General features: G+C 40.1%; 1 long non-coding RNA gene across 3 annotated transcripts; it reads right to left on the reverse strand.

Moving 5' to 3' along the window:
* Window positions 1-519: 519 nt before the first annotated feature.
* On the reverse strand, window positions 520-19515 carry LOC134216278 (uncharacterized). Of its 3 annotated transcripts, none has more exons than XR_009980589.1 (4): window positions 19382-19515; window positions 1294-1362; window positions 1061-1150; window positions 520-999 (listed from the first exon to the last, which is right to left on the reverse strand). It is a non-coding gene; the product is annotated as an uncharacterized LOC134216278 (long non-coding RNA). The 3 variants fall into 3 exon arrangements; XR_009980587.1 differs by lacking the exon at window positions 19382-19515 and adding an exon at window positions 1528-1554; XR_009980586.1 differs by lacking the exon at window positions 19382-19515 and having other exon boundaries at window positions 1294-1388.
* Window positions 19516-25814: the final 6299 nt, after the last annotated feature.

The raw sequence follows: 25814 nt of genomic DNA on the forward strand, positions 1-25814 counted from the left end.
AATACATAAAATTGATTACACATATGTCTACAGTTTTTTGTGATATTTTTCCCTCCTGTCTGGTTTATTTCGTGATCAGATTTTAAGAAATATGACCATCAATCTTAGATCAGGGATATGGCTTTCAATATCGGTAATTACAGTAATCAGATAACTTGGAAACGTTCTGCTTTATTTTATGACGCCAGAACTTTATTGTACTTGATTACTGAAGAAATTTGGCCATTATAGCAAAAAATAAGGAAAAACACAGACATTTTCGATACTCATGAACGCGGGAGGGGTCTAGCGGGCGACACCTATGTCAAAAGAAAAAGCGCTACTAATCCCCTTTGAGAAAAGTCCGGGGTCATGAAATTTGGTCAACGATTTACTGAGAACGAGCTTTTTGAAGGAGGTGACTGTCGTCCCGGCCTTTTAAGGGTAAGTAACAGCATGAGAGTACAGAATCTAAAATAAATAATTTTCTTTCCTTTATTTTTTTAATCTTTATTCAAGTGATTTTTCTTAATAGCTCGAGTTCATCACTGTAATTTTCTTATACTCATTGTAATGATTATATGTACTTTAGGCGTAATTGTAATTGACATGAACATTTCCAATGACCAATACTTTCCATATTGAGCCTATTTTGTTCAACAAGCTTTACTGTCATATAGAGTAGATTCTATTATCTCTTTTGGCTACATCAGTTGTCAAAATTCAAGGTCAAAATTGATTACGCTCATTTAAAAAAATCATAGGGTTTTTCAACAAATGTTATTGAACTTGAGAGTTCATTTTGCGTAGTAGAAGCTCAGCGTGTCTGCCAGCGATCCAACAAGTGTAAAGCGTTGCTGTCGTGCAATATTAGCATTTAAATTGAGTAGACAACTAGAATCAATTCTGGTGGTCATATTGTGTGAATGCACTCTAGTGGGATCGTTTCCACTGCGAACCATTTTGGGCCACATCGAACTGCAGCAGTATCAGAATGTAGGTAGCCATCGCCCCGGCAATCTGCAACACAAAATACGGTCCCAATTACCAACTACCAACTTAGCGACAGCTAATAACTCACATTGAAAGCCAACCCGTGGTCGATAACGAATAGCCCACATGCGCTGAACTCCACTTTCTGCTGCAACAGTTGTAGAGAGAACAGCTTGACCTGCAATAAACGTCGAGCAAACGAGTCGATAGAAATCAGAGATATGGAAACGGATTAATCGTCTCTAAGGGCGGCGTCATAACGCAGGGAAATTCAACAAGTTAAGGCATTGCAGTCGGTATGATTCTGAGCACGATACATACCCTACTTTTGGTGCGATCGCAATTAGTCCCCATCCCCAGTCCGTGTATTAGGCACCCAATTTGCGAAGCCTAACAGTTAGTGTCGTCGGTTTTGGAGACGGTCAACATGAAATGAAAAGGAATAATTGTTGGTCATTTTATACGCAATTGTTGTCGATTATGGATGGTTTTTATCATTTTGAATTTACTTCTTCCTCTTTAATGACTCTACATTCCAATTGGAACTTGACCTACCTTTCACCTTAATATTCTCATTAGCATATTATTAAAAGCTTTGTATGCCCTCAATTGGATGGATATTAGACAAGCCCAGCCTTGTATGAGGAGTAGAAAAATTGTCGAATAATTCAATTATTGTGCCTATGGGTGAAAAAATTAATATCTGAAAATTTAAACTCAATTGCTTGTTGCATAAGCTGGCGCATTTGTTTGGATTTGGTTTTCAGTCAAAATACATAGGGAAATACACCTCCGTCGCTCTTTCGTTCTTTCGTTCTAGAAATTGGTTCGGTATGCGTATGCCTAATTGAGCTCAGAATTGTAACAAAGGCATACCTACCATGCCGGGCCTGATTTAGGGGGGGCGAGGGGGCCATGGCCCCGGGCCCCCATCTTATGTACCAAAACCAACCTATTTTGTACATTTTGGGGCCCCCACATACTGTCGGCCCCGGGGCCCCCTTCCGGCTAAATCCGGCCCTGCTACCATGCAAAATCAAATTTCGGATACTTAAGGACTGTCATTTTTATTGTTTCAGCTTTGCTGCGTCGCAGCATGCGTGAAATAATAAAAATGACAGTTGTGCGTTACTTCCGTATCGAATGGTGTGCGCTTGAAAACGCGAGTACTTTGAAAATTGGATCCCGTGATGAGTGCTTTTAAGCAGTTTTTGATAAACAATTGTCCTGGTAGCACATTTCAAGTCACACCATTTAAGTCATATTTCGAACGCAACGTTTCAAACTTCGGACACCTGATTACACAGAACCGAGAAGAAAAATTGCAAACAATTGCGTCGCGTTGAATTAATATGGTTAGCTAACTAAAATGAGATAGAATCAATGGTCCTTTTGAGGTCACTCCTTACGGAATCCAAGTTTCAAAGTGCTCGCGTTTTCGGGGGCACACTACTCGATACGGAAGCAACGCACAACTGTCATTTTTAATATTTCACGCATGCTGCGACGCAGCAAAGCCAAATCATCAAAAATGACAGTTGTGTGCCGCCTCCGTATCGAGTGGTATGCCCCCGAAAATGCGAGCACTTTGAAACTTGGATTCCGTGAGGAGTGTCCTTAATCAAGATTGATGAAATACACCCGATTCTGTTTTTACGCGGATTTTTTTTACACGGCCATGTAAAAAAATCCCATACAAAATTTTTGCAAAGTTACTCCATTTTGCATAATTCGTCGAGAAATCATAAAACTTTTTTTACACGGATTTTCGAATTTTGAACTGAAAACTTTTTTTACACGGAACGCATTCCCCGTGTAAAAAAAGAATCTGGTGTATTTAAAAAAAATCCCCATACGAAATGAAGCGTCCGCAGTTTAAATATGTCCGTCCACGGTATTAAAGATCAATTCTACAGAACATTTACGATGATTAAATTAACTTCTTAAAATTTCGTAGCGCCGCAGGAAGTTTTTTGGGAAGGGATCAATGGTGCGAACGTTTAGAAAGAATCATACCATCTACCAGAGCAGCGGAAACACACACGAGCTGGAAACAGCTTTCATAATGATGGACGATACGCAAAGGCGCGTGATCGACACATTGTGGTGCATCGACTCCGACCACTATCTAGTGATGGTTAAACTGCGCCAAAAACTATCCGTCATCAACAATGTTCGGTACTGACGACCGCCGCGGTACGACATAGAGCGACTGAAGCAACCTGATGTCGCCACTGCATATGCGCAGCTTTGCCGAAAGAGGGTGAACTCGATGGGGCCCTCTTGAGGTCTGCTGGAATACAGTTAAAGCAGCCAATAACGACGTAGCGGAGAACAATGTGGGACGAAGTCGACGGAACGATTGGTTCGACGAAGAGTGCAGACAGACTCTAGAGGAGAAGGACTGCTGACTGACTGAGGTGATCGCACTGCAGCAAGGTATCCGACAGAACGTGGAACGCGTTAGACAAAAGCGGAAACATCTAGATTATCTTTATTAATTTATTTGTCCACTGTCTTAAACATATAATTGTTGCACAGACTGTAACTTAAAGTAATAGTGAAATATGTTAAGGTTACTACTTTAAGTTTATAGTCTTACTAATATTAAAATCGAAACTTTCGCTCACGTCATTAAAATGTGTGCAGCAACTAAGCAGTGGAATGTGATGGCTGACCATATAAGGTGTGAAGTGAGGGGATGTAGAGCAGTGCACGGCATCGTAGAGAACGGTGTTGAGCGTAACCATTTACTTGTCTCAATAAGTATTCGCTGTCAATCACATTCCTCACCAGGTCAAAACAGAAGACCCTCTGTAGAAATACTCGTCTCGATGTCAGGGTACTGAGTCCAATCAACTTGCACCGGTGTTCATATGGAGGGAGCCTAACCCGATCATTCCACGGCAGGTTCCTTAAAGCATACCGGACGAAGGATCGTTGTACTCGCTCTATGCGGTCCTCCTGCGTCCGGTCCAAACTTGTACGGCGTATTCTAGCACGCTTCGGACTATGGCGCAATATACTGATTTTAGAGCGTGAATGTCGGTAAACGATTTAGCGATCCTTTTTGTCAACCCTAGTAACGCAAAAGCCTTCGAGGTGGTAGTGGCGATGTGTTCGTTGAAGTTCACTTTGCTGTCAATGACAACTCCAAGATCCTTGATGGAACTTACACGCTGTAATGCTTGTGATGCCATTGTATAATCCTGCAGCAATGGGAAGCGAGATCGGGTAAACGATATAATCCTACTTTTCCCGGCATTTATATTTATAGGTACCGCTAATTTGGCACCATTCTTGCAGCACGTCAAGGTCACGTTGAATAGCACAACAGTTTAAATACGAGAGCACAGTTCTGAATATTTTCAAATCGTCAGCATATAACAACTTTTCAGATTGAATTAGCTCACACAAATCGTTTATGAATAGAACGAAAAGAAGCGGTCCTAAATGGCTGCCTTGCGGAACGCCCGTTGGAATATCAAACCGCAATGATTCACAGCCATGAACTTTCACATAAGCGTAGCGTCTCGTCAAGTAGAATCGCAACCAAACAGTTATCCAGTCTGGAAGGCCCATTTTCCGCAGCTTGGTGAACAACAAATTGTGCGGTATAAATCAATGTGAATAGTGCCGACCTGTTGATTTTTGTCCATCTTATTCTTCAAACTACTCACGAAAGACATCAGATTAGTTGTTGTGGACCGGCATTTCACAAACCCATGCTGGTGCTCGGAAATAACTGGACTTACGGCTCTATACAAAGCATCGTGGGCAAAGCACTCAATCCCTGTAGAAAAACATCAGCATCGAAATCGAAATTTCACGGTAGTTTCCTGCATCGTTTAAGCTACCCGATTTAGGGATTGGAGTGATTGAAGCTACCTTCCATAACTCTGGAAATTCTCCGGTAGAGAAAGAGCGATTGACGATTATAGATGCTTGCATCTTTCGATTTCGCGAAGAGTGGCGAATTTGCAATTGATGTTCTTCGGCTCTCTTCTCTCTGGCATTCCGAAACAGGCGAAGATGCCTTGTAGTTTTCCTAGAGCTGACGTAGTATTTCGACGGGTAGGTATTACTTCTGGCTACTTCGTATGCATCGACTAAAACAAGGTAGTGCCAATCATCGACTGGTCCGGCGTAGTCGATATGAAGTCGTTGCCAGGGTTTTTCGGGTACTGGCCATCAGCGCCGTAGCTTGTGGTTGGCCAGGTTGGCCCCCGCCAAGGGCGCCAGGCCTTAGGGGGGCGCCAAAATCCAGAACTATTGAAAATGATGACAAATCTTTTAACGCGATTGGATACCGCTTGAAATGGAACCTGAATTGAACAGAAAATATAATTGAAAAGAAGAATGGAACAAGTTTCTGGGGGAGAAGCCCTAAATGAGGACTTCAATACGCCAAAGGCGAAACACAGAGTTGACTGTGAAAACCAAGTATAATTTTTGTTCGTGACTAAGAAAACTAAGTCGTTTTCAAAATAATAGATACTCGGAGTTTGTTTGAATTTACGATAAAACCTCTCATTTTATGCAGGCAAACTACTTGAGGTTCAAAAACGGACCATAATGATAGCATTTGATACATTTTTGATTCCTCTAAATCAGACACTTTTATGATTGTAAAAACGAGCAAAGCCGTTGAATATTTGATATTTTAAATTTGTTTTTTTTTTTTCATTTGTTTCTATATAATCTGGTAAAGCTTAAAAAAACACTTAATGAAAAACATGCTGAATACGAGAACCTGCATCAAGGGATTTCAGTAATGATTGCAACAACTACTTCAAAGTTTAAATTTATTGGCCTGACCACGTCAACCAATGCCACCCAACTACCCACTTCAGGAATTGATATATCTTGATCCGAACCTAGAGTGACCATATGGTATCCTAAAGGAGGACATGTCCTCCTTTTTCATTAAAAACCAGATGTCCTCCTTTTGCGCTAAAATGTCCTCCTTTTTGGAAATTTTGTAAAATATTTGTATGAATAACTATTGCCGGAAAAATCTAGTTTAACAAACAATAATACAACAGAAGTCCATTCTGTAACAAAACATTCTACACGTTTGCGTTTCTGTTTTTAAATCTGAAATATTTTCCTTAAAGTTTTGGAATAAAATAATGCAATAATGATGTAGAGGGTTCGACTGATGTTGGTGTATCGTCAAGAAAAATCTAAATCATTCGTTTTGATTATCCAAAACTGCAACGCCGTGAGTTACAGTAATACAGGGGTAAAAATATCAGAAGCATCGGGATTATGAAAAATGGATTAGGAAAAAAATGCGAATGCTTCTCAAATTTTTTTGATGAGTAAACACTCATCACTTTGTCTTTAAAACGCATTGCACGGTATGCTTCTTGAATATATGAGACAAAGAGCAGCCACCTAGCCCCAATATGGTAAAAAGTACATCATATTGACCTAGCCCTGTCTGGAATTGAATAGAAATACCTAGAACTAATCTAAACAGTTTAGAATTTGTTCAATCGAGAATTTTATGGTCGTACAGTTAACGGTATCATTCTAATTCACATGCCTTGAATTGTGATTCTCAATGGCATTCAAGAAAAAAAACTCGCTGGACAACTAAGTATCTTGTACTTGGTCCTTATAGAACCTAATGTTCAGCCTGTTGTCTATTGTAGCAATGAACATTCAGAATTATAAACAATGATACTTGTTAGAATTCTTTGAAATATCGCTGAAAATGCCAGCATAATAATATTCAACATTTGTTCGCAACTGATTTTAAAATTAGTTGAAGCTAAAATCTTTCTATTAAAAAGAGGTTGCTGGTAGTTTATAATTAGAAAGTGCTATATGTAGACTATAATGATAGTCGAAAACGTTCCATCGGTCTTAATAAAGCAATCTGTTATGTTATTAAAATAGAAGTGTTATATTTATATATTTTTTAATGTCCTCCTTTTTAAACCAAATGTCCTCCTTTTTCGCTCAATTCTGGTGAATTGTCCTCCTGTGGAAAAATATCATATGGTCACCCTATCCGAACCTAGAGTTGATTTTTTAGTTGATTCGTCTTGGTCCAATCGCTATTTCTATCTTCTACCAATTCAAACCACCGGCCAAGGTCTAATGACACATTCCAGCGTAACGCGACACCATGAGGAGTCGACTTTCAGTGAGAAATTAGATCCGCATTCGAAAATTAACTTCGGGGACATATGATTAAACAGGTTTAAAATTATCCTCACTAAATTTCCTTTCTGATGGAATATTAATTTTAAGATTTTTCGCTTTGAATATGATTAATAAAACGCGCTGCATTTCGTAACGCGACACCATTGCTGAAATGCACTTTTTTGCAATTGGCAATGCAAGTGCGTTTTTTAGCTCTGGTATAAGGTTTGGAATCTCGGCTTATTCCAAGCATTTCTCGTGTACATTAATAGAAATGAGGCTGTGAATTCAAATTATGGATTAAAACGGATATTATATGAAAAATTGCTGGATTGATTTAAAACCCGCCGCGTTACGCTGATCAACAAACAGGGTTCTGCAAATGGTGTCGCGTTACGCGAACGTGTTTATCGTTCATGGAGTACATAATTTCAGTCGATCTCGATGCGGCATGTTGCATTTGACGTGGAATATTATCACATTATCTATCGTTGAATTTAGTTCGAGTTAGTGGTCGTGATCTGGAGTTTCGGGTATTAAGGTTTTAGGGACTAACCGGCCCAAATTCGGTACTAAACCAAAACCATTCACGTCACATATCCAGTTTTCAAAACAAAATCAATGCTAATGGGTTCACTGCTTTTTATATAAGTTACGCCCAGGTATAATCAGGATCGGCTTTACAATACGCGGTCAGATGATCGATCTCCCTAGAAGTGAGTTGTTATTTTACATTGAAAAGTTCTTTGTTGCTTTTTTTCTGCGTTAACCATTTTGAAATGATGACCCAAGCAAATCAGAAATGTTGAAGATGCACCTTTCTGTCGTTTTTTACTCTACGATTCTACTGGAACGTGGTCTGTTTTCAACTTTTTATTTATATCCTTTCAAAGACATTGGTGTATGTTACATGCCTCAACAAATATTCATTACAAGAGAGTGCACTACTTGCGTGCATTTTAAATCTTTACGCTCTAGAGTCAATACTTTAAGAAAAATGATAATTGTCGATACCTCCCATTTAAATTACACTGTATGTGACGTGAGACGTGTCGTGTTATATATTCAAGTTCAAAGTGAAATTCATTCGAATGTCTAATATTAATATAATATGTCTTTATTAAGGACATTCCTCAAGGAATCCAAAATTAAGTGCACTCGCGTTTACAAGGGCACCACACTCAACAATAAAGCAACGCACAACTGCCATGTCCGTTAAATGGTAGAAGGAAACCGTGTTCAGGAGCAAATTGTTCGTTACGTATACTCTCATGAGTACCTGATGATGTTGAGTGCGAAGATGTGCGAGATGTTTAAAAAAGCCTTACAATCTATTCAAACAAAAAATAGTTGAGCCCTAGTTTCACGGGGGTTATTTATGGACGACTCCTATGAGTTCTATGAAACAACCAAATTTGCAATTTCAATTCTTCGTAACATTTATTATATGGGAACTCATTTTTTTAGTATGAACAGTTACCAAATGACACACCCCGTTCCACCCCCTATTTTGTTACGCTATTCATGTACAAACCCTAACATACAAAATAGAAACTTTTTTTCATTTTATGATCCATTGTGATACTGTACACATAAACCGAAAGCCGTATATCCCTCATTCCAGAAGCACACTGAATTCGCGTAACGCGACACCATATTTTTGTACCTAGTGTAACTACATAAATAATGATCCGATTTTGGATCTTAATATATGAAAAGAAAGCTTTTGACGAGTACTAAGAGAATCCAAAATATTACTTTTCCAATGTGTGTACTTTTTGTATAGTATCAATAATACGACTATTTTCGTAACGCGACACCATTTCAATGTCACTGTTTTAAAAGTATAAATATTTCATGAAAACCAAAATGTTTGAAACAATACAATTGGTACAAAAAAATGTCATTATCAACTCTACTTTATCATGTATTCATTAATACATTTGAAGCCAAATAGGTGCGATGGAGCACATTTGTAAAAAAAAATGATTACGAAGCCTTTTTTTCATGCTAAAAGTCTACTACTTTGATTGGCTGTTAAACTATGTTCCCAAACCAATTTTCAGTGGGAAAATGTTTTTTCTTATAATTCAATATATATGTTTTCGTGTCCTATTAATACTGGACCTTAATTTTTAGTTTGAAATGTTGGTCCTTTGGCGTAGAAATGCGTGGAATGTGTCTAATGGTAATTCCAAAGATCTTTCGGTCTACTCCAAAGTATAGGGTTTTTTTGACTACGTCCGATCCACTAGTGGGTGAATTCACATCAAAGAAGTCTGGATTTTTTGTCGGTAACACATGCGCTATTGGATCCATTTTTTTTATTTGCGTAGGTTTATTTAATCTTTCAGAATATCGTTAAAATTCATAAAACAGGGATTATTGAAAATATTCTGGTCTTTTTAATAATCCCTACTTCCTACTTACAAGAACATATGCAGGAATTCATAAAGCAAACATTTACTAAATCCACTACGCGAAAAAAATATTTCAAAAAAACTTTCGTTTATTTGGAAGGCTCATTTGCCGTTAAGCATTACGGTGTCAAGTTTTAATTACAATTTTCCATGATTCTTATGCACTAATGTTAGTTTTGCGGAACAGAAAGACTCGCAATTTTGTTATGGAATGCAATAAAATGGTAGAAAAGGAAGGGAATTCAAGGTGCTTAAGTGATAACGATGCTGATGTTCACATAGTTGCCATTCACTTCTGTAACGGAACGAACAAAACAATTATTTGGGCGATAACACCGAAAGGATGACATATGAAAGGGAAACGACAGAGACCTGCCAACCTTTTCCTTTGGTTGTTTTCTTCGGATCCGGAGATGTTCCTTTAGATCAGATTAAATACAGCCATCTACCCAACTTCCCATTCCTGCTGCCAGCTGATCAAGGTTTCCTGACGAACTAATAGGAAAAAATCATCTAAGGTTATTTTCCAATCGTAAACATTACCTTCCATATCACCTACCTTATCAAAAGAGTCCGCTTTCTCATTTCCCAGGATCGAGCAATGAGCAAGGACACAGGCTAATTGATTTGAAAAATATCCTAGGTCTTATAATACTTTTTGTTTTGAGCATGCATGAAAGTAAGGGGCGCCTAATAACCGCTTCGCCAAGGGCGCTGGGAGTCCACGCTACGGCTCTGCTGGCCATGAATTTAGCTTGACTCTGTTGACACTCCTTGCAAGAACGCACTAGATGGGAAATACTGTCGTCGATTCCAGGCCAGTATACATAACTTCTAGCAGCTGCTCCTTTCAACTTTTGTGCAGCATTTGAAAAACTTTCTTCTGGAGCTTCTCCGGGATGACCAATCGCTCGCCATAAACAAGACAGTTGGATATAACATATAATCCATCTCTACGAAGATAGAACTGCTGACAAGATTCGGTGACGTCACTTTTGTCGGCAGGCCATCCTTGCTGAACGTGTTGAACAACTTCTTGAAAGATTGAATCTGCTTTAGTTTCTGACTGGATCGATTTGTACGTCAACGGCACGAACTCCAGCGACTGATCAACAACATCTTGAAAATTTTATCCCAGCTCGATTGCCGCAATTACATAGTCTTCTTCAGGACGAGTGTGATTGTTTAAGTCTCGACAATAGATCAGCATAACTAAAGCTCTCCGTGGATACACATTGAATGTCGAAATTGTAAAGAAGACAGCAATGGTTTGTAATCGGCTTCCAAAGTGTCTGTCGAACAGCATTCGATGGAATCGCGTGATTCCGAATATCAAGGATAACTCTTCCGTTTCTGTAGTTTTCCTCGGCTGGTGTGAGGCTTCTGGATACATGGCTGATTGCTTTTATAGTTCCGCCTGGGAACCTGTGTGCTATCCTAGCTCCGATTCCGATTGAGGACGCATCTGCCGACCTTGAACCGATCAAATAAATTTTGACCGGCTGCATTTCATTCCCATCTGACACCAGCTTTCAGTAGCTTATTCATAGGGTAATGCAACTTCCGAGTTTCGGGTACGTATGATGATTGAAGATCATGTGGTGGTGGCATGTTAACAATGGCAGCAACTTTATTCGGGTCAGGCCATATACCATCGCCATCCATAATTTGTCCTAGGTAGTTGACTTGCTCCATGCTGAAGCTGCATTTTTCAGTCCTCACTGTAAAACCGGCTCTTGCTTGTGCTTGTATTCCTCTTCCGTTCTGCCTCCTACAAGGACGTCATCGAGATAACCACTGGTGAATTTGAGTCCTATAATCCACCACTTGCTGGAATGCCCATGGGGCTGACTTGATGCCAGGTGACAATCGCGTAAATTGGTAGAGCCCTTTGTAGGTGTTTATGGTTATAAGCTGTTGACTGCTTTCATTCACCTCCACCTGGAGATAGGAATCGGAAAGGTTTATGTGGCTGAAGTATCGAAACCCTAACATCTTCGAGAAAATATCCTCCGGTAACGGAAAGGGGTATTGATTAGCTTCCAGAACATCGTTTAACCCCGTTTAGAAATCCGCACAAATGCAAATTAACCCGTTCGGCTTTCGACGGTGAATTTCTTCTTCAACTGCGCCTTCCATGCTGTAAGAGGCGGGATTTTTGGTCTGAATACAGGCCGAGGATTTCCTCGAAGTTGGGCCTTGACTTTCGTTTTGCTGCATAGCACCATCTTATTGGTGAAAACATTCGGGAACAGCGTCTGCATCGATGCCATGAATGTGCACCTCTCTTCTGGGGCATATCGGAGGGGGCATATAACTCATGGAGGTTACTGACCAAAGAATCCAGAGCGATGTCTTCACGAGAAAGCTCCTTCAAGCAAAGATGCGTTGCCTACACTTGCTGTGACAATTGGAAGATCTCAGTCTCTGTTGTTGAGTGAGGATCTCAGTCAGGGCCTGCTGAAATGTGATGGATTCAGCCTTCTTTGCCACCAATTTGAAGCTCCGTCTTGGGCCATTCCAGCTACCCTCAAATATCGTCAGACCGTAGAAAGATGTTTCTCGTCGACGATATTCGTGGTTTCGCGCGCACTGAAACATAAGTAACAGCACGCGCACCACAAAACATATCGCAGCTACCTTCGATTACATGCGCTTGCTTTCATGGCAATTAATGAATATCAAAGTGCTCAACCACACTCCAAATAAATCAGCTAAAAACTAATGTTAAGTTTATTTAATCATAGTAGAATTTTATGTCTAATTGTTCATGTGCATCTTAACTTCATTTCCTGCAAATCTGGGCTCAATCGGGCTCTTCCATCCACTTTCCTGTACAAAATAGTAACAGAGGTGTATTTTCTCATATATTTCGGCTGAAATCCCCATATTAACTTCAAATCAATTGCGCCAGCGTATGCAATAACCGATCAGGCTTAAATTTTCAGAGAATGATTTTATTACCCAAAGGCAAAATCCTAGGGGGTGCCCCGTAAAATCCGACGACTTTTTGTATCCTGGGCCAGTCTAATGGACATTGTCGGCCGAACATTTGCAAAGGTAACAGTAGAACTGTACACCCGCCTGAAACGTGAAACAGCTAAAGTTGGAAGGGTGGTGAATGCATCGAAGACAAAGTACATGTTAGTGGGCGGAACCGAGCGCGACAGGGCCTGCCTGGGAAGCAGTATTACGATAGACGAGGATACCTTTGAGGAGGTCGATGAATTCGTCTACCTTGGCTGATAATAACGTTAGTCGGGAAATATGAAGGCGCATCATCTGTGGAAATCGGGCCTACTACGGGCTCCAGAAGAAACTGCGGTTAAAAAAGATTTACAACCGCACCAAATGGGTCATTTACAAAACGCTTGAAGGACCGGTAGTCCTCTACGGACATGAAACATTGACCATGCTCGAGAAGTACTTGGCAGCTTAGGAGTATTCGAGAGACAGGTGCTTAGGACCATCTTTGGCTGTGTCCAAAAAAAAATGTGTGTGACGGCGAACGATGAGCCACGAGCTCGCCCAGCTCTATGGCAAACTCAGCATCCAGAAAGTAGCTAAAGCTGGAAGGGCACGATGGGCAGGAATTGTTGCAAGAATTCCGGACAGCAATCCTGCAAAGATGGTGTTCGCTTCCGATCCGGCAGGTACAAGACGGCGTTGACCGTAGCGAGCGAGGTGGGTTGACCAGGTACAGAATGACTTGGCCAGTGTGGGGCGCATTCGAGGATGCAGAGATGCGGCCTCTAACCGTGTATTGTGCCGTCAAATTGTTGATTCAGTGTTATCGTGGGGAGATCGTAGTAGTCAGAGGCATCGGATGACAATCTTTTTGTGCGTGCTGCAGTCATTTTATTCTGAAATTTTAACTGCTTTTTATTTATAAAGTTTACAAAATAAATGAGAGTGAAAACAATGTTTCTAAACTGTTGCTGGACTGGGACCCCCGACCAGTACTGGAATTTCTCATTTTCAATGAGAGATATCACGCGATGTTTACATATTTGCCCCTTTCAATATCTATAGAAACGCGAAGGATGAATGGCATGCTACAAAAATCTCAAAAAATATTTGTCCCATGACAGGGCATGAAAGTGTGCAATATCTGCTTTATTTTTGTGTTTATTACCACTTTCAACCCGGTGAATTAAAGGAATATGATTAATTTATCGACTAGTCACTATTCTTTGCATATATCTATTAAAATAACTTAGAAATTTAAATTTTAAAATAAAGCACAACATCCTTTCATGACTGCCTTTCATGACTGCCTTTCATGCGAAATTGATCAAAGAACCCACGATTCTTTCATTTGGTCGCCTGAAATAGAAAAAGGCGCTTTGCTCTCTGTCTTATGACGATCACGACTTATTCCAGTACTGCCCCGACCCCCGACGACAGAAGGATACTTCGTGTGGAGAGGACTGCGAGTTTTCGAAAGAATGGCGTTAATTTTCGGGAATCAAGTTCACAAACACTGTTGGCTTCGCTACTCTTGAGCATAAGGAATGGCACTTGTAAGTCCATCTAAATGGGGTAAGTCTTTACTATTTTTATTATGTTCATAAAATATAAAAAAAAATCATATGCCTGTAATTTTACACCAGACACACTTAAGGAAGCAAATCCTGCCATGCATAAACATATATCTGGGTTACCACAATAGCCCTTTAATTATTATTAAACTGTATCTAAAAAATAGACTCGTTAATTTATCAATTAATTATAATTATTTATCAATATCTTTTGGCATAGTGAAAAAGTTAATTGAGGCATTCCACGGGGGCATGTCAGTCGATCCTGAGCGACCATTTCGAAAATATTTGAAACTCTGCACAGTTTTTCAATTTCATCTAAATCGTCATTTTTCGATATCAAATCTTCATATTGAGTCACGACTAACTTTTCAAAAGGGTGTATGTGAAAATGGTTCAAAAATATTTAAAAAGCTGCACAGCAAAAACGGAATGTTCGATTGTTATGATTTTTTCAGTAAAGTTAGACAACTAAATGGTGATTCTTAAGAAAATGTGCACAGTAAAAAAAAATTTTTTTTGCCTTTAAAAATATCATTTTTGTCACAAAAACTCAAATATCTCAAAACCCTATCTTTTTTCGAACGTACGGGAAAAAGGTCCATTATATTAGCTATCTACCATAAAAATTTGGTGATGGTAAACTAATAAACAAAAAAGTTATGACATTTCAAACGTTTCACAATTTTCACATTTAGTAAAAAAAATTTTTCTGTGTAAGTTATTTCGAGAATTGCAGTTTGATGCAGATTTTTATTGTTAAGGGACGTGATTTAAACAAGTTGTTTTCATGATATTTTGATTTAATTATTCATAGCATCTATAAGAAACTTAGACACGATCCAGTGTTGTGATCAAAAGTATTGATAGTGTCATAATTTTCATTGCACGTGACTGGCGAAAATTCTTTTAATAGTGTTGAAATCTGTTGATAATAACGTTGATAGAAACATATCAGAAATGTTATTTTAAGACAAAAGCTGCAAAATCAAAGATTTATATACACGTGTACGTCTATAGTTTACCTGCAAAAAATATACCTCTTAGAGAATAGACTTTATGATCGGGAGGAAACGGGTATCTAAAACAACAACAAATGCATGATAGGTACATACCATGACAATGCTCACGAAAAAGCAAAAAAATTACTACTACTAAGGTTGTTAAAGATCTTATAGTAATTTTTTTCTTCAGTCAAACAAATGACACCAAACTAGTCAGTAAAAACTTAAAAGTGATTTTGTTTATTGAAATATTACGAACAACATGAGTAGCCGCTTTCTCAACTGTTGTAGGCCGTTTGATGGAAAAAAGTGTTCAAAAGAGTTACGAAATCTCACCGAAAGCACCATAGATAAACTGAAAGCGACTGGTTATGCTCCAATGTCCACATTGAATACAAATTTACGCATTTGCACGTCCTGCCGTCTAAACGTTGACAAAAGAGCAATCTGTATATCATCGGTTGAGCAGAGCGCAGGAAGTTCGAAAACGACAGCAACTGAGGAATTGCCAGATGTATCGACAACAACTGAGGAATTACCAGAAGTATTAAGTGCTGAGAGCCTTGCCACCGTACCATCAGCGAAATCTGTTTCAACAAATCAATCGGAAGATGAGTGTATCCAAAAGGTCAACATCGAACGCTTTAACGAGGGCATAGCTGGGATAAAAGTGACTCCGATTAAATGGAGTAAGATGGACTACGTTTATTACCGGAGAAAAATACCGTGAAATAAACGAAGCTGTACGAAGAAACCTCTTCAAATTAGGACCTGATGATGTGGAAAATACAGACTACGATGAGGTAATTATAAATATGAAGGAAAGGTTCTCGAATGCAGCCACGACAAGGAAAGAAAAATTATTGATTTTGTCGATGCTGCCAAGTTCGTGGTCTATTCAGGATGCCATTGATGAGTTCAAAACCAATAGAAATACAGTAAAAGAGGCAAAACAATTGAAGAATAACTGTCTTTCAACCAAAAATACTAGGTCTAGTACTGCATTAACAGATGAGACAAAAGAAATAGTAGTTCAATATTTTGAAGATGATGAAGTAAGTCGAGCTATGCCTGGTCAAAAAGATTATGTATCAGTAAAAAAAGATGGAAAGCGTCAAGCAATCCAAAAACGATTAATGATGACGACTTTGAAAGAAGCATACACACGCTTCAAGGAAATTCACGATAATATTAAAATAGGTTTTTCCTCATTTGCAAGCCTTCGGCCAAGGCAATGTAAGCTTCTTTCCAATTCAGGAACACATAATGTGTGTGTGCACAACCCATGAGAATATTAATCTTATTTTACATAGTTTGAAAAGAATCAATTTAACAAAGGATATTAAAATGTTAACTGGTAGTCTTTTGAGTGAAAATACAACATCAAATTGCTATCTACGATCTTGTTCGGATTGTCCAGATTCTTCATCATTGGAAAATACTTTATTCGCTGAGTTTGAAGAAAAATATATTGATCAGTTATCATTTGAGCAATGGGTGACCACGGATAGGTGTGACATAGAAACTATTGTAAAACCTGTAGATGATTTTGTGTCATAGTTTTGCTTGGAATGAGAAAGTTTAATCCCTCACGATTTCATTAAAACAGAACAATCCAGCTTTTTAAAAAGTACGAAAAATACATTACAAAATGGTGAATTTTTAGTCATTTGTGATTTTTCTGAAAATTACAGCTTTGTATTGCAAGATGAAGTGCAGTCCCATCACTGGAACGTACAACAAGCTACAATTCATCCATTCGTTATTTATTTTAATGGAAGTACGCAAATTGAACACTTAAGTTTTATTATAATTTCCGAAGATTTAAGACACGACTCAGTATCCGTAAACTTGTTCATTGAAAAATGATTAACTTTTTACGCGTTGATAAGCAAAAAGATATATTTCATGTCTGATGGAGCAGCGTCGCAGTACAAAAATCGTAAGAATTTTCGAGCCTATGTCAATTTAAATCAATGTATGGAATTGATGCAGAATGGCATTTTTGCTACATCACATGGCAAAGGTCCTTGTGATGCTATTGGAGGAACAATAAAGCGCATGGCCACAAGAGCAAGTTTAGCCAAAGAACGTGAGCATCCAATTAAAACTGCGAAAGAACTTTTGATTGGGCAAATCGTAGAAAAGAAAAAGATTTAACCAAATTATCATTTTGTTTTACTACTACTGAAGAGTACGAAATAAAGGCTTCAGAGCTCAGCGAGCAATTTAATAACGCGAAAACGATCCAAGGAACCCAAAAATTTCACTGTTTCATTCCATTGTCGGAAAATAAAATTAAAGCAAAACTATACTCAAATTGTGCTGATAATAATTCAAAAGTGTTCGATATTTTAAAAATTTGAATAAAAATAAATAAAAATAAGTATTAATAAACTGTTTTCATGATATCATAACCCATACCAACATTCAAACCCAAAACTCTTAGAGTTTCTATAACAACATTGTGTAACTGCCACATTTAATTTAATACTTAGGATAATATTAATTCATTTTATTTATTTATACATATAATATTTATACATATAATATACATAATATCGATGAATACATAAATATGGAATATCATACAAACAACTTGTTTAACTCACGCAAGGCCCTTAACAATAAAATCAGCATCAAACTGCGATTCTTGAAAAAAAAAATACACGGAAATTTTTTTTACTAGATGTGAAAATTGTGAAAAATTTGAAATGCAATAACTTTTTTGTTTATTAGTTTATCATCACCAAATGTTTATGGTAGATAGCTAATATAGTAAAAAGATAGGGTTTTAAGATATTTGAGTTTTGGTGACAAAAATGATATTTTTTTAACGCAAAAATATATTTTTTTATTGTGTACATTTTTTCAAGAATCACCATTTATTTGTCTAACTTTGCTGAAAAAATCATAACAATCGAACATTCCGTTTTTACTGTGCAGCGTTTTGAATATTTTTGAACTATTTTCACATACACCCTTTTGAAAAGTTAGTCGTGACTCAATATGAAGATTTGATATCGAAAATGACGATTTAGATGAAATTGAAAAACTGTGCAAAGTTTCAACTCAATAGAAAATCATGAATTAAAAATTTTCTTAAATTTTGATGCTGTTGCTTGGAATCGCTCAATTGTCTTAATCGGGTTTGCTTCTGCTACGACAATAGAGGCTTGTTTGCAGCCGTTTGATCATTTATTCATCCACTTAGAATTCATTTGTTGATCAAAATCATTATCATATCAGGGGAGGGGAATTTAATTTCTTTTTGCTCTTTTTTCGTTCCAGAGAGCGAGCAAAGGCGCTTAAACCTAGGCTATTAGCCAGGGCAAGGCTAATACCTTCGCCCCATCCGAGGAAAATCATCGGAAAGGATAACGGAGTGGCATAAATTTCTTAGCAAGGTCACTCCCAACGTATTTCCACAAATTTTCTATCATTTGCTTATAATGATACTCCTAAACCACATACCCTACCCACCATCCAATTCCTTGACATCTATGAGGGCGTCGGTGAGTCGCTGGCCTCTCGTTAAGTAGATGTCATATCATCATTTCCTTCCCTTTCCTAGTAACGGAGAAGATGGGCGTGGCCGGAAATGATAGCTTTCATGTTTTATCATTTTGGACCCCCAATTGGATTTCCATTGAATCCCAAATGGAAATCCATAAGCAATTGGGATAAGAAAGGTAAAGAATATACATGACAACTATCAGTATGCAATCTACGAAATACTCCGTTACAACGCAACGCAACGCAAATTGTTGATTCAGTGTTATCTGTTTAGATGTAAGCTGGATAAATAAATGAAACAGGTACATATTGTCTTCGCCATTAACCGATTTCTGCAAACCCTGGGAAGGTTCATTTTTTTTTCAAATGACGCTTCTTAACCTGCTTTAATGCTCCTTATAATAGCCCCTTTTCACTAATTGCAGAGAGAGCTTATCTACATGAATTTACATGTCTAATATAATTCTAAGCAGATCATCAAGATTCCAGCGGAACATGATGCCATTGCGAAACGGTTATTCAGTTCAGTCGCAATATCCCTGTCCGTGGAAATCACATGAAAAATCAACACCAAGCAAAGCGCAAGGTCGTCCTACTGCTTTCCCGCTAAAACTGCTGCGATCTCGCGAGCCGGTTAAAATATGCAAAGTGCACTCCACACGGCCAGCATCAAAAACGGAATGTAAAATTGGGTGCAAAATATGGAAATGATGTTTTTGCGTTTGGGTTTCATTCCATCCACCTCGGAGTGTTTCCCACTGAGCGTTCGTACCTCGTTTTTTGTCGAATTACATATGTTGCAGATGCGGAATATTCGATACGCACAAAGCGCTGCCCAGTTGAATGTGTTCAAAACTTCCCAGCAGTGTATGGCAAGATGTTCGCTCGTTGTCGGTTGGTGCAGGAGCAATCTGTGGATGGAAATAATGCAATTTGTGTACTGGCGCTACTTCAGTTTCGGCTGTTAGGAAATGGTTTTAACTAACAAGTACGGGACAAGCGTTTTTAGAATTATTTTACATTAGTGTGAGAGTGTTGATAGATGGAAATTTTATTCCTAGGAACAGTTAATTTATTCAAAAGTGAAAAGGTGATCATTGAAAACATATTCACCAAATGCTGTTAATGAGCAGTGTTTCTTCTGGACTGCAGTAATCTGAAAAAGTTACGTATCAGCCAAAATACAACATACAAGTTTTCCATTATTCTGTTAAAGAGCTCGATGACTACTACTCGTTAACAATGGAAAATGGTGGATACGTCACTGTTACAGATTACGACTGTGGAGCTCCAAACTTTTCTTATTATAATTATGATCATTAATAAGTATTCAGCCAGACAAGTACATACAGTAAGTAGGCATTTAGAGCAGTAGCTTGCAGCTGGAAAGTTCCACAAATGTATCAACTTCTCTTTTCATCAAAAGCATTATTATTGTTTATATTAATATAATTGAGGCCCTCCTTAGCCTAGCAGTAAGACGCGCTGCTGCAAAGCAAGACCATGCTGAAGGTGGCTAGGTTCGATTCCCGGCGTCGGTCTAGGCAATTTTCGGATTGGAAATTGTATCGATTTCACTGGGCATAAAAGTATCGTCGTGTTAGCCTCATGATATACGAATGAAAAAATGATACCTTGGCTTAGAAACCTCCCAGTTAATAACTGTGGAAGTGCCAAATGAACACTGAAGTTGCGAGGCGGCAATGTCGCAGCGGGGGATGTAATACCAAAAAGAAGAAGAAGATTTATATAATAGTTTATATAATATACTAGTTGATCCAGCAGACGTTGTCCATGTCCTGCATAGTAGAAAAAAATGCATGTTGTGAACTGCCCAGCCCATGCGAAATTCTTCATCCACTCAAACTTCCCATGGACGTTCGACAATATACAAATTATAGAATCATCGAAGTATTCCAATCGACATTGAGAAGAATTCACGTTGGATTACTTTCGATATCGCTAAGAGATTTATTTATTTATTTATTATCAGACTAAGGCCGGAGTGGCCTGTGCAGTACATAACAGTTTTCTCCATTTAGCTCGGTCCATGGCTGCACGTCGCCAACCACAAAGGGTCCGCAAATCGTCCTTCGCTTGATTGATCCACCTTGCTCGCCGTTCACCTTGCCTTCTTGTTCCCGTCGGATCGTTGTCGAGAACGATTTCCTTTCGTTTCCTTTCGAAAACTCCCAGTGCGCGTTGGTCCTCGACGAGCATCGTCCGAGTCTTGTGTCCGTAGACAGCTACCGTTCAAATGAGCGTTTTGTGGATAGTTAGTTTGGTACGGCGGCAAACTTTATTCGATCGGAGCGGTTTGGGGGGTCTAAGGTACGTACGATTTCTTGCCAAGACGCGTCACCGAATTTCTCTGCTGGTATCGTTATTGGAGGTCGCCAATGAGCCCAAGTAAACAAATTCTCGATTTCATCACCACCAATATAAACTCGTGGTGGGTGGCTTACATTGTCATCTCATAAGACTCTTTCTATCATGTACTTCGTCTTCGACGTGTGGTTGACTAGTCCAATCCGTTTAGTTTCGCTTTTCAGTCTGATGAAGGCTTCCTCCATTCTCTCAAAGTTACGTGCCATGATATCAATGACGTCGGCGAAACTGAATAACTGGACGGACTTCGTGAAAATCGTACCACTCGTGTCAATCCCTGCCCATCGTATTACTCCCTCCAGAACGATGTTGAATAGCAGACACCATCACAAGACACCAAAAGACAATCACCTTGCCGTAACCCTCTGCGCGTTTCGAAGGGAGTCGAGAATACCCTTGAAACTTGAACTACGCACATTACCCCGATCCATCGTCGCCTTAATGAACCATATAAGTTTATCCGGAAATCCGTTTTCGTGCATTAGCTGCCATAGCTGGTCCCGATCGATTGTATCATATGCGGATTTGAAGTCGATAAATAGATGATGTGTGAGCACGTTGTATTCGCGGCATTTCTGCAATACCTGACGTACGGTGAACACCTGGTTGGTGGTAGAGTGATCACCCGTATATCCTGCCTGGTACTGCCCCACGAACTCTCTTGCAATTTGTGCTAGTTTTCGGCATAAGATTTTGGAGAGTGCCTTGTAGGCAGCGCTCAGCAATGTGATTGCGAGGTACTAGTTGCTACAATCCAGCTTATCGCCCTTTATGTAGATGAGACACACGACACCTTCCATTCACTCATGCGGCAGAACCTCATCCTACCAAACCTTGGTAATCACCCAGTGCAGCGCTCTAGCCAGTGCCTCCCCACCGTGTTTAACCAGCTCTCCTGGTAGTTTTTTTTTGTTTTTGTGTCTTTATTAACCCTCTAAGACCCGGGACGAACGGATTTTTTTCAAATGGCTCGCATTCAGCACCTGATCGTCGGAATTCCTCGCGGTTTCGTTTGTGCTCAATGGGAATAACTATATTTTTGCTCTAATACATTTTCAACTAAAAATTTTTGTTTAGGTCCGAGTTATTGCTAAAAATAAGTGTGCGCGGGGGTTTTTTTCTATAATTCAAACATCTCTTCAATATTCTGGACGTGTTCATGCCCAAAATTTATCAAATCACCCATCAAACCAACCCAAAAAGATATTTGTAACGATTTTTAGTCGATTCCGATGTTTTCACCATTTGAGTAGGGCAGGATTGACTGAATTCAGGGCCGCATTCAGGGGTTATAATGGTAGAGTATGGGCTAAAAATTCAATTACAATGAAATTTGCATGAGCATGCGGCTGCACAAATTTTACAAATCAGGAGTTTTAAATATTTAATTTTCAATTGAAATTGACCTTCTGAAATTCTTATCAGGGCCGGATTTAGGGGTCGAAATGGGGGTGACCAGGGGCCATATCACCAATTGCAATGAAACTGGGCATGCGACTGCTCAAACTTCATGAAAACACATCAGGAGCTCAAAGAACTCTGTTTGAATTTGAAATTGACCTTCTGTAATTTTGACCAGGGCCGGCTTCAGGGGTCTAAATGGGGAGAGCAAGGGCCATATCACCAATTGCAATGAAACTGGGCATGCGACTGCTCAAACTTCATGAAAACACATCAGGAGCTCAAAGAACTCTGTTTGAATTTGAAATTGACCTTCTGTAATTTTGACCAGGGCCGGCTTCAGGGGTCTAAATGGGGAGAGCAAGGGCCATATCACCAATTGCAATGAAACTGGGCATGCGACTGCTCAAACACCATGGAAACACATCAGGAGCTCAAAGAAATCTGTTTCAAATGGAAATTGATCTTCTGAAATTTCAACCAGGGCCGGATTCAGGTGTGAAAACATGGAGAGCGAGCTGCTCAAACATCATGAAAACACATCAGGAGCTCAAAGTATTCTGATTGAACTTGAAACTGCTCTGATACAAATTTCAGGAATTTCTCCGGAAAATACTCCAGGAATTGCTCTAGAAGTTCCTCCGGGAATTCCTCCAGGAATTTCTCCGGAAGTTCCTCCAGGATTTCCTCCGGAAGTTCCTCCAGGAATTCCTCCGGAAGTTCCTCCAGGAATTCCTCCGGAAGTTCCTCCAGGAATTCCTCCGGAAATTCCTCCAGCAATTCCTCCGGAAGTTCTTTCAGGAAATGCTCCGGAAAATCCTCCAAGAATTTCTGCCGAAGTTCCTCCGGAAGTTCCTTCAGAAATTCCTTCGGAAATCCCTCCAGGAATTCATTCGGAAATTCCTCCAGGAATTCATTCGGAAGTTCCTCCAGGAAATCTTAGAGAAGTTCCTCCGGGAATTCCTCCGGAAGTTCCTCCAGGAATTCCTCCGGAAGATCTTTCAGGAAATCTTCTGGAAAATCCTCCAAGAATTTCTGCCGAAGTTCCTCCGGGAATTCCTCCGGAAGTTCCTTCAGGAATTCCTTCGGAAATTCCTCCAGCAATTCATTCGGAAATTCCTCCAGGAATTCATTCGGAAGTTCCTCCAGGAAATCCTATAGAAGTTCCTCCAGGAATTCATCCGGAAGTTCTTCCAGGAAACCCTACGGAAGTTCCTCCAGGAAATCCTCCATGAATTCCTCCGGAAATTCCTCCATGAATTCCTCCGGAAGTTCCTTCATAAATCCCTCGGGAAGTTCCGCCATGAATTCTTCCGGAAGTTCCTCCAGGAATTCATCCGGATGTTCCTACAAGAATTTCCCTCAAGTTCCTCCAGGAATTTCCCGGAAGTTCCTTCAGGAATTCCTTAGGAAGTTTCTCCAGGAATTCCTCCGGAAGTTCCTCCATAAGTTCCTCCGGAAGTTCCTCCATAAATACTTCCGAAAGTTCCTCCAGGAATTCCTCCGGAAGTTCCTCCAGGAATTCCTCCGGAAGTTCATCCAGGAATTCCTCCGGAAGTTCCTCCAGGAATTCCTCCGGAAGTTCCTCCAGGAATTCCTCCGGAAGTTCCTCCAGGAATTCCTCCGGAAGTTCCTCCAGGAATTCCTCCGGAAGTTCCTCCAGGAATTCCTCCGGAAGTTCCTCCAGGAATTCTTACGGAAGTTCCTCCAGGAATTCCTCCGGAAGTTCCTCCAGGAATTCCTCCGGAAGTTCCTCCAGAAGTTCCTCCAGAGTTCCTCCAGGAGTTCCTCCAGGCTTCTCCAGGAATTCCTCCGGAAGTTCCTCCAGGAATTCCTCCGGAAGTTCCTCCAGGAATTCCTCCGGAAGTTCCTCCAGGAATTCCTCCGGAAGTTCCTCCAGGAATTCCTCGGAAGTTCCTCCAGGAATTCCTCCGGAAGTTCCTCCAGGAATTCCTCCGGAAGTTCCTCCAGGAATTCCTCGGAAGTTCCTCCAGGAATTCCTCCGGAAGTTCCTCCAGGAATTCCTCCGGAAGTTCCTCCAGGAATTCCTCCGGAAGTTCCTCCAGGAATTCCTCCGGATGTTCCTCCAGGAATTCCTCCGGAAGTTCCTCCAGGAATTCCTCCGGAAGTTCCTCCAGGAATTCCTCCGGAAGTTCCTCCAGGAATTCCTCCGGAAGTTCCTCCAGGAATTCCTCCGGAAGTTCCTCCAGGAATTCCTCCGGAAGTTCCACCAGGAATTCCTTCGGAAGTTCCACCAGGAATTCCTTCGGAAGTCAAAAATTCCTGGAGGATCTCTGAAAGTTCCGAAAGAATTCCTGAATTCGCGAAGTAACTTCTGCAGAAATTCCTGCATGAACTTCTGGAGGAATTTGAAACTTCCGAAGGAATTCCAGGTGGAACTTCCAGAAGAATTACTGGTAGAACTTCCGAAGGAATTCCTGGTGGAACCTAAGAAGGAATTCCTGGTGGAACTTCCGAAGGAATTCCTGGTGGAACTTCCGAAGGAACTCCTGGTGGAACTTCCGAAGGAACTCCTGGTGGAACTTCCGAAGGAATTCCTGGTGGAACTTAGGAAGGAATTCCTGGTGGAACTTCCTGGAGCACCTTCTGGAAAAATTCTTGAAAGAACTTCCGAAGAAATTCCTGGAGGAATTTCCGAAGGAATTCCTGAAGAAACTTCCGGTGGAATTCCTGGAGGAACTTCCAATGGAATTCCTGGAGGAACTCCCGGAGAAATTCCTGGTGAAACTTCCGGAGGAATTCCTGGAGGAACTTACGGAGGAATTCCTGGAGCAACTTCCAATAGAATTTCTGGAGGAACTTCCGGAAAAATTCCTGGAGGAACTTCCGGAGAAATTCCTGGAGGAACTTCCGGAGGAATTCCTGGAGGAACTTTCGGAGGAATTCCTGGAGGAACTTCCGGAGAAATTCCTGGAGGAACCTCCTGGAGGAACTTCCGGAGGAATTCCTGGAGGAACTTCCGGAGAATTCCTGGAGGAACTTTCGGAAGTATTTATGGAGGAACTTCCGGAGGAATTTATGGAGGAACTTCCGGAGGAATTCCTGGAGAAACTTCCGAAGGAATTCCTGAAGGAACTTCCGGGAAATTCCTGGAGGAACTTCGAGGGAAATTCTTGTAGGAACATCCGGATGAATTCCTGGAGGAACTTCCGGAAGAATTCATGGCGGAACTTCCCGAGGGATTTATGAAGGAACTTCCGGAGGAATTCATGGAGGAACTTCCGGAGGAATTCATGGAGGAATTCCTGGAGGAACTTCCGTAGGGTTTCCTGGAAGAACTTCCGGATGAATTCCTGGAGGAACTTCCGAATGAATTCCTGGAGGAATTTCCGAATGAATTGCTGGAGGAATTTCCGAAGGAATTCCTGAAGGAACTTCCGGAGGAATTCCCGGAG

This window comes from Armigeres subalbatus, chromosome 2 (assembly GCF_024139115.2).
Source record: "Armigeres subalbatus isolate Guangzhou_Male chromosome 2, GZ_Asu_2, whole genome shotgun sequence".
Taxonomy (NCBI): Eukaryota; Metazoa; Arthropoda; class Insecta; order Diptera; family Culicidae; genus Armigeres; species Armigeres subalbatus.